General features: G+C 49.0%; 1 pseudogene; it reads left to right on the plus strand.

The window, feature by feature from the left end:
• Positions 1-5602: 5602 nt before the first annotated feature.
• Positions 5603-8554, plus strand: LOC117859822 (uncharacterized; annotated as a pseudogene).
• Positions 8555-8824: the final 270 nt, after the last annotated feature.

The following is an 8824-nucleotide window of genomic DNA, read 5'->3' on the forward strand; positions in this document are numbered from 1 at the left end:
TATGGGGATTGGGAGTCTGGGTACGAGCAGCTGCCAGTGCTTTTTAATGCAATTAAAGCGGTGAATCCAGGCATGCATTATGAGTACATCCTAAAGCCAAATGCTTGGAAGGATGGGAGGCAGATATTCGGGCGTGCATTCTGGTGCTTCCCTCAGACTGTGGAAGTCTTTAGGCATTGTTGTCCTGTTTTCTCTATTGATGGTACGTTTTTTATTAGCAAATACAGGGGCACACTTCTTATAGCCATATCTTGTGATGCGAACAATATGTTGGTTCCTTTGGCATTTGCATTGGTTGAGAGGGAGAACAATGACAGTTGGGGATGGTTCTTAAGACTAGTCCGGAGACATGTGGTTGGTCCTGGCAGGGAGGTTGGCGTCATATCTGATAGGCATCAGGGCATACTTCATGCTGTGCAAGAGCAGATAGAGGGTTATGCACCTTTGCATCATCGTTGGTGCACTCGGCACCTTGCGGAGAACCTTCTTCGGAAGGATGGTGTGAAGGATAATTTTGATTTGTTTCAAGTTGCAGCACGTCAGCTTGAGGACTATTACTTTCAGCGCAAATTGGAGCAGGTAAGGACCGCAACAAATGCAGAAGGTAGACAATGGCTCGCTGGTTTGATGAGAGATTTAGATAAGTGGACTAGATCTCACGACGCCGGTGGTTAGAGGTACGAGTTTCAGTGCAGTAACATGGCCGAGTCATTTAATAAGTTGTTATTGGGGATACGTGGTATGCCTGTGAATGCAATCGTTGAATTCACCTTCTACAGGCTTGTAGCGTGGTTCAATGAAAGACACGAAAAAGCAGAAGTGTTGCAGATTGCTGGGGAGAGATGGGCTGAAAAACCAAAGAGACATCTCATCATTGCAAATGAAAGGACTTCCACACATGAGGTGCAATGTTTTGATCTCGGCTCAGGGACTTATCAGGTCGAGCGTAGGGGCGGAACAACGTCCGACGGCGAGATCCGAGAGTCAAGGATACATGTGGTAGTCCTCCGAGATTTCAAGTGCACTTGCGGTAGGCCAAGGCAGTACCACTTCGTATGTTCTCATTTGGTGGCAGCAGCTAGGCATCGCAATTTTGATATCGAGAGCATGATACCTCATGAGTTCAGCGTAGACACCCTTGTGCGGACATGGAGCCCCCGCTTCGTGCCTTTCCGGGATCCTAGAGAGTGGCCTCCATATGATGGGCCAAAATATGTTGTGGATCCTACATACCGTTGGAACAAACGTGGAACAAGGAAGCGGACGAGGTATAACATGACTATGGATCAGGTATCCGGAAGAACGAGGCGTGGTAGAGCAACACCATTTCTTGCTGATCCAAAACAGAATGAGTGCGGCAAGTGCAGTAGATTGGGTCATAATTCACGCACTTGCCGTTGGCAGATTAGTGAGGTGCGACTAGTAGCTCTTTTCGTTACTTCATATGTGTTTTATTCATACAGGTTATGTTTCTACATCTCTAATTACATGATTTATTGTTTACTAATTTTATTTGTTTTTGCCTTTTTGTAGGATGGCGCACTTCCACCTTCTAGACCAGGCGTACGACCAGACCCACCGAGGTCGTCTCATAGCGGAAGGGCAGGTAATAATCTACAATTCATGATTCAAGCATTGGAAGCGTCCACGTCTTGTTTTCTAAGAAATGTCTGACTCGGTTTGTTTGCATGCAGGTCCTTCCGCTCCTTCGTTCTAGAGCCCATGATGGGTTTTTGGCGCTGCAGTACGACGACCGCTACACTCCTTTGCTAGAGATGGTGGGCCTAGATGTCATCTCGTATCAGGTTCGTCGTGGGATGCCCAAGTTCAACTCAGCGGCTATAACTGCGTTGGTTGACAGGTACTACTTTATTTGTATTTCCTCCGTTCATATTCAATTTGTTATGTCCTTACTTATGTTAACAAGTAATATTCCTGCAAAATGTAGGTGGCGGCCCGAGACTCACAGCTTTCACCTGCCGTTCGGAGAGATGACAGTGACCCTACAGGACTGTCAGAAGATGCTGGGTCTGTCAATTCGCGGGTGGGCAGTGACTGGACCGTGCGTCTCAGAGGGTTGGAGAGCACGAGTGGCAGCCTTCCTTGGGCGAGAGGTTGACGAGCAGGGGACTCGCACATCTGGAGTCCTAATCTCCTGGCTGCCGGAACACTTCGGCCAGTGCCCCCAGGACGCGGATGCGGAGACAGTTGGGCACTACGGCAGGGCGTGGATCCTGCACTTGTTTGCCTGCGTTCTTTTCTCAGACGCTACAGGTGACACTGCATCTTGGATGTGGATCCACTGCCTCACTGACTGGCACCAGGCACGTCTTTACAGTTGGGGATCAGCTGTGCTGTGTTTTCTATACCGGTAGCTGTGCGAGGCGTGCCGTCGGACTGCGGGCTCCGCGTCAGTTGGTGGGTGTGTGTATCTATTACAGTTATGGATGTGGGCCCATCTTCCTGTTTGTCGTCCCGAGATTATGCCGCGTCGACCGTGGTTCCCAGGTGAGATGCCGAGACGGCAGCCGACATGGGCATATATTTGGGATCAGGTTAAGGTTAGCCATACGAGGTTGGACCGCGCGTACCTGGATTACATCAACGAGATAGACGCGCTCACGGCTCATAGTGTAAGTGAAATTTTTTTTAACATGCTTTGTAATCTTTTAGTATAACAACTAACATCTTGTTTTGTCATGTTGCAGGTAAATTGGCAGCCTTACCAAGGAGAGGACGCACTTCCTTTTACCCTTAGCTTCGTGTGTGGGTTGGATGAAGATCTTTACAGGATGAAGTGTCCTCTTATATGCTTCTATGCTATCGAGTACCACCTGCCGGATTGAGTAGCACGGCAGTTTGGGATGAGGCAGATTTGGCCACCACCGGCGACCTCCACTACTGTGGAGTTACATAAGTAAGTCTTTTCATATTTGAATTATTTCAATACCAGTAACTAAATTTTACGGGGCAGTGACATGTAACGTGACGTGCAGCGTTGATCGAAAGAAGAAACGGAAGGTTTCTGAGTGGGCCGCGTTCCACCAGGCGTACATTGACGATTGGGAGGACTTCGACGAAAACGTGGACAGGAACGACGAGCCGCACACAAACAGTGAGTACAGGCAATATCAGGCTTGGTACCAAGGTGCGACGCGTCACAGGCTGAGGGCAGCATGGACGGAAGATGACTACGCCGATATCCACTCATCCGACGATGAAGACACGGTGTACGATCAGAGTACTCGTGCTGGAAGGCAGGTGGAGGCAGGACCAATCCTGGATAGGATGGTAAGACAATTGCTTCACTTTTCTATGTTCTATGTTAAGTTACTTAGAGATTTAGTAGTTAGATAAGGACTTAGTGATCATCTGACTTAATCATTTAGTCATTTAGTGACTTAGTGTGTAAGTAAATTAATGACTAAATCATTTATTGCTTTAGTGACTTAGTCATTTGTTGCAGGGTTGTACCCTCCAAAACTCGGTTAGAGATATAGAGCTTTTCCGTCCTAGAGTTACGGACCCCGAGACGCGGAGCTTCCTAGAGGTAAGTCTCAAATTATTCTTTCTAATACTTTATTAATACATTACATTCTTCTTTCGTGTAACTAGTTTTTACTACTGCAGCGACTGTCAAATCGGCTTCGTCGTGCCGCTGCTCGTTGTGGTTGCAGGACTGCCACGACGTGAGACGTGCACGTTCCATCCCTACGCGAAGGAGGCATCGGTACGTCTAGCCAAGGCCCCTCAGGTTCGAAATCAATTGCATCTGAGGAAGAGGAGGACGACGACGATGACGACGATGAGCAGAGGGCCGAGGAGCTTGGCCCGTCTCAGCTCCAGGAGGCTCCCTTGAGTCAGCCTACACAAGTTGTAGGCACTAGACTACGTCATCCACGTTCTCCTTACACTCCAGGCACCGACGCCCTTGGTCACAAGGGTAAGGGTAAGACTAGGAGGCAGTGACGGTTCTTATTGCGAACTTTGTATTATATGGACTATTTGTATATATGGACTTTCATTCTGAACTATTGTGGATTCTATTATGAATGTGTCATATGCTTGTGTTATATGCTTCTATACTTGTATGTTTGTATTTATGTTCACTATTCATCTTGTAATTTTTGTTGGGATACGAGGTAGGCTACACTAGCGCAAATCAAAATTTCTACCGCGTATAACCAGGAAGAACTGCCGTATAAGGATCACGGGATTACCACTCGACGCACTACTGGTGCGGAAGATGTAGATATGCGTCGGTGCAGTGAAGACGATCACGTAGTCGTACGTAGTCGATCACGTCCAGCAGCTCCTCAGCAGCTCGTCCACGTGCAGCAAGATCGCCTCCGGTGCCGCGGCTCGTCGTCTGCTCGTCGTGGCTCGTCGGCGGCTCGTCGATGGCTCGTCCAAGTGCTGCAGGCGCAACACCTCCAAGGTATCCACACGTGCAGGGAGGAAACGTCGCAAGCCGGATTGCTAGATCCGCGAGTTGCAACAGGCGAGGGCGTGGGAGGCGCGGCACGTGTGTTTCGCCAAAAAGGTGTAAACCCTAGGGCGCCCCCACCCCTCTATTTATAGAGGTTCCTGATGGGCCTCTGGATCCGAGGCCTATTAGTACTCCTAAACCTAATCCAACTCGGATCAGATCCGAATTGGGCTTCCAGCCCCTTAAGTGTGTGACCCTATGGGTTCGGATACGTATAGACATGGCCCGAGTACTCCTACTCGGCCCAATAGTCGGTAGCGGCCTCTAGCAAGACGTGCCAACTCCTATACGCACACGAAGATCATATCAGACGAACCAGCACAACATAATATACATGTTATTCCCTTTGCCTCACAATATTTGGTCTAGCTTCAAGCCGACCGCTCTTTCTCGATCCTGTGATTCGGAATCCCTTTGTAGGTTAACTCTTAACCGTACGTAGCATGGCCATGCATTTTCGGATCCGATCACTCGAGGGGCCCAGAGATATCACTCTCAATCAGAGAGGGGCAAATCCCATCTTGACTGACCATGTCTCATAGCATGCTTCTTGACAAACCCGAAAGCTACCTTTATAACTACCCTGTTACGGCGTAGCGTTTGATAGCCCCTAAGTAGGTCGATCCACATCTAGAATACATGCGACAGTCTTAGGTCTAAGGACAAAGCGTATATCTTTACCTATTATTAAAGCAAGTAACGCCTCTGCCCGGATTTTCATACGTCGTGGTAATTTTGCAGAAAAACCCCTGATGTTTTGTGTAATCAACCCGCAGTCCATTATTATGAATAGTGTGGGTGTCGGATTGAAAAAGGAGGAAAGAGAGGGGGTTAAAGGGAAAAGTTCTTCTCTTTCTCCGAAACCGCTCCCGTCTCCGCCATGGAGCGCGCCGACGAGGCGCCGCGGGGCTCGGGGCCCTCACGCTGTGCCGCTCCGCCGTGCAGGCCGCCTGCTACCCGCTCGCCGCCTACGCCGCCGCGCGCTACGACCGCGCCCGCGTCGTCGCCGCAGGGGCCTTCCTCTGGGCCGCCGCCACCTTCCTCGTCGCCGTCTCCGACAGCTTCGCACACACTGCTCCTCTCTCTCCCTCTCCCTATCCTCCTCGCCTTCGCCTCAGATTCCTCCCCGTCCCTCTCTATCCCCACCCCCGTTCGGGTTCCCCTCCCCCTCCAACACCACCTGACCAACCCAACCCTAGCAGCGCTCCCTCCCTCCAGATCCCCCGGCCCCGACCCCATGGCGGCCCTCGCCCCGAGCTCCAGCCTCCTCTAGCTCCCGGATCGCCCGCGCACGCAGAAAAGGCCAGCCAGCCATGGAGCCCGCCGCCGAGGACACCGCCGCCGCAGCGCCGGACTCGTGGGAGACGGCCGACATCGACGGGCCCATGAGCCGGCTCATCCTCTCCGCGCGCCGCGTGTCCTCCTCGCCTGACCTGGCCGAGGAGCAGCAGCAGCAGGACCTGCCGCCCCGACGCAGCCGCAGCAGGGCCCTGTTCCCCCTCCGCGCGACGATTCGGCCGCGCAGGTCGATCAGTTCCTCCGGGAGGCCCTCGAGAAGCCGCGGGAGAGGCTCTCTGGTAAAATTCCAGCCGTCCTTTTGCTGACTCTGGTATAATTTGTTTGTGATGCAAAGTTACTGAATTCACGATTGGACAACAGAAGGATTCAGTTAGGAGTCGCGCCGATTTACTCTATGCTTGCTTTGTGCTTTTTATCCGGTCGGGGTGCTTGATTCTTAGTAGTGTACATGTCGCGCATTCCTTTTACTTGCAATTGTGGTCCTTCAAATCATATGTGCACGTGGGCTATCTTTGTTTCTGCTTCACCCCTTGATGGCTTCGTGCAGTAGCCTGTTGGCTTCGTATCTGGAAAATTCGACCAATGTACTCAACGCATCACATCTGCTTTTAAGCTGTGCACAAACATGCTTGACACATTAAGGATGACCAGCATCATAACACACTGCTTTTAATTTAAAGTATAAGACATTAAAATACAGCCCTCAAGTAGTAAAATTCTGAATTGTGAGCCACCAGTGGGGCCTGCAGCATTTACACAAGCTATTGACTGTTTGGTGCAAGCAATCCGTACATCCAGTGCTCGGATGTCTCAGCTAACACTATCTCAGTTGTCACGAATTGATGTTATACAATTTACATGCTTTATTAATTGATTTTTTCCCCTGCTGTTGTGGTTGCCATATGCTGCCCACACTTGGTGCGTTGCATTTATGTGTGTTACTTCTGAGCTACGATTAGGTTCATGCATATGGTTGTTGTATCTTACACCAATCTTCTGCCTTTTTGCAGTGCTAAGAATGGAGCAAGATATTTTGAAGTTCATCCGTGACCCTAGACAGACACAGTTTGAATTCCCAGCTCTCCCAACTTCTTATCTGCGTCTTGCTGCACACCGCCTGGCACAACATTACTTCCTCCAGTCCATCGCCATACCAGACAACAGTTTGCCTGATGGAACTGGTTCTCGTATTATCCTCCGTAAGATGTCATCCGAGTGCCGACTACCTGCTGTGCGCCTTGCAGATATCCCAGTTAATCTGCCACAAGAAGAGAGCAGCACTGTGGCCAAAGTAGCCATCAAGCAGAGGCCTCAAAAGAATTTCCATAGCATTAACAGCTCAAGTGCTCACTCTTCAAGAGACAACCTCCAGAAAAGTGTTGAAGAAAGGAAAGAGGAATACAACAGGGCACGTGCACGGATATTTAACAACAGCAGTAGCAGTAATGCTGCTGATGGGAGACCAGCTGAGGAAGCAACTTTGCCCAATACTCTGCATAGGTCCACCTCCTTGGAGTTGAACTCAAGCAATAGAATAGGCCAAGGGGCTGAAATTACTCTTGAAAGGAGTTTGACTACCACTTCGGCCAGCAGGTCAAACAGAAGCAAGATCGAGAAGGAGCCTGCAGTCAATAGAAACAGGCAAAACAACAGGGTTGCAATTTTCAGAGACCGTGAGTCAGAGCGCAAAGATCCTGATTATGACAGAAGTTATGACAGGTCAGTTTCTCATAACATACCTCTTTGCTGCTATCTTACCTTGGGAAATTCCACCTGGTGTGCTATGTACAAGATAGAGAGCTTCTGCAGTTACTTTTACATGCTTCTGCTGCATAGTTTCTTATGAACTGTATGGCCCTGCCTTTTAGTTTAGCGGTGTTCTAAAGGCGACAAGGCGAGCTTTGTATGCCTTATCGCCTAGGTGATAAGGCGGACCTGTTTCCCAAGGCGAGCTGGGTCTGCCCGGATGCCTAGGTGTCCCCTTTGGAACACTGTAGTTTAGTAAGTTGACTCCTACTTCAGTTAACTATTACCTAAACATTCAAGCGAACTGCTAAAGTATTTGTGTGATTGCTATTTACTAATGATGGTATGCCAGTGAAACATGCCAAGGATCATGTGAGGAAATGTAAAAAAAATGAAGTAGGCCATATTTGGAAACTCAAAGTAACCTTCTGATGTATGTACTCCTGTCCGATGAAAATGATTTAGCTAGCCTGGCTTGAGTAACACATTTCAATGTTTTCTCCTTGTTCACTGTGATAGGCATACTTGATCCCAGAAATTTAATCACACTATTAATGACTTTACAGGTACATGCAAAGATTTGACCCTGGATTTGGATTTAATGGAGGCCCATACACCATTCAGCCCCTGTATGCCCCTGCTGTTAACTACAACACTGAATTCCCCCAACTTGGCTCAGCACACAGATCTCCTGTTGCTGTTGAACAGCAGCCTCGTCCAATAACTCAGCACATGCTGGGGTCTTGGGGTCTTGGTCAGCAGGACAAGCACCTAATGCAATTGGCTATGGACCTCCGGATGGTGTCATGGCACCTTACAGTCCTGGTCACGCAGGTGCTCCTGTGAGATCATCTGTTTTCATGCATGCTTCGCAGCAATATCCCATGCCTTCACGCCCTGGAGTGCCATTTGTACATCCACCTGAATCCATGGGACAGTTTGGACAGGTCTGTATATGCATTTGTCATCCTGTGTGATTTCTTTGCTGGTCAAACTTAATTGATATCTGTTAGATACTTAGATTATCATTGTAGTCTTTACCGTAGCAACGCACGGGCATTTTGCTAGTGTTGTTTAAAGAGAGAACTACTTCTCGTGTTGGGTCAGTCCTATCACATGTCTCCACATGTGTCCACATTATTAGTTCAACATCTCCATGTCCATGACTTGTGAAATATAGTCATCAACTAATACATGTGCTAGTCTAATATTCATGTGTGTCCTCACATGAACTCCGACTAGGGACAACTTTAGAATAACCATACAAGTAAAGAGTTTCACATACAATTC

Source organism: Setaria viridis, chromosome 6 (genome assembly GCF_005286985.2).
Source record: "Setaria viridis chromosome 6, Setaria_viridis_v4.0, whole genome shotgun sequence".
NCBI lineage: Eukaryota > Viridiplantae > Streptophyta > Magnoliopsida > Poales > Poaceae > Setaria > Setaria viridis.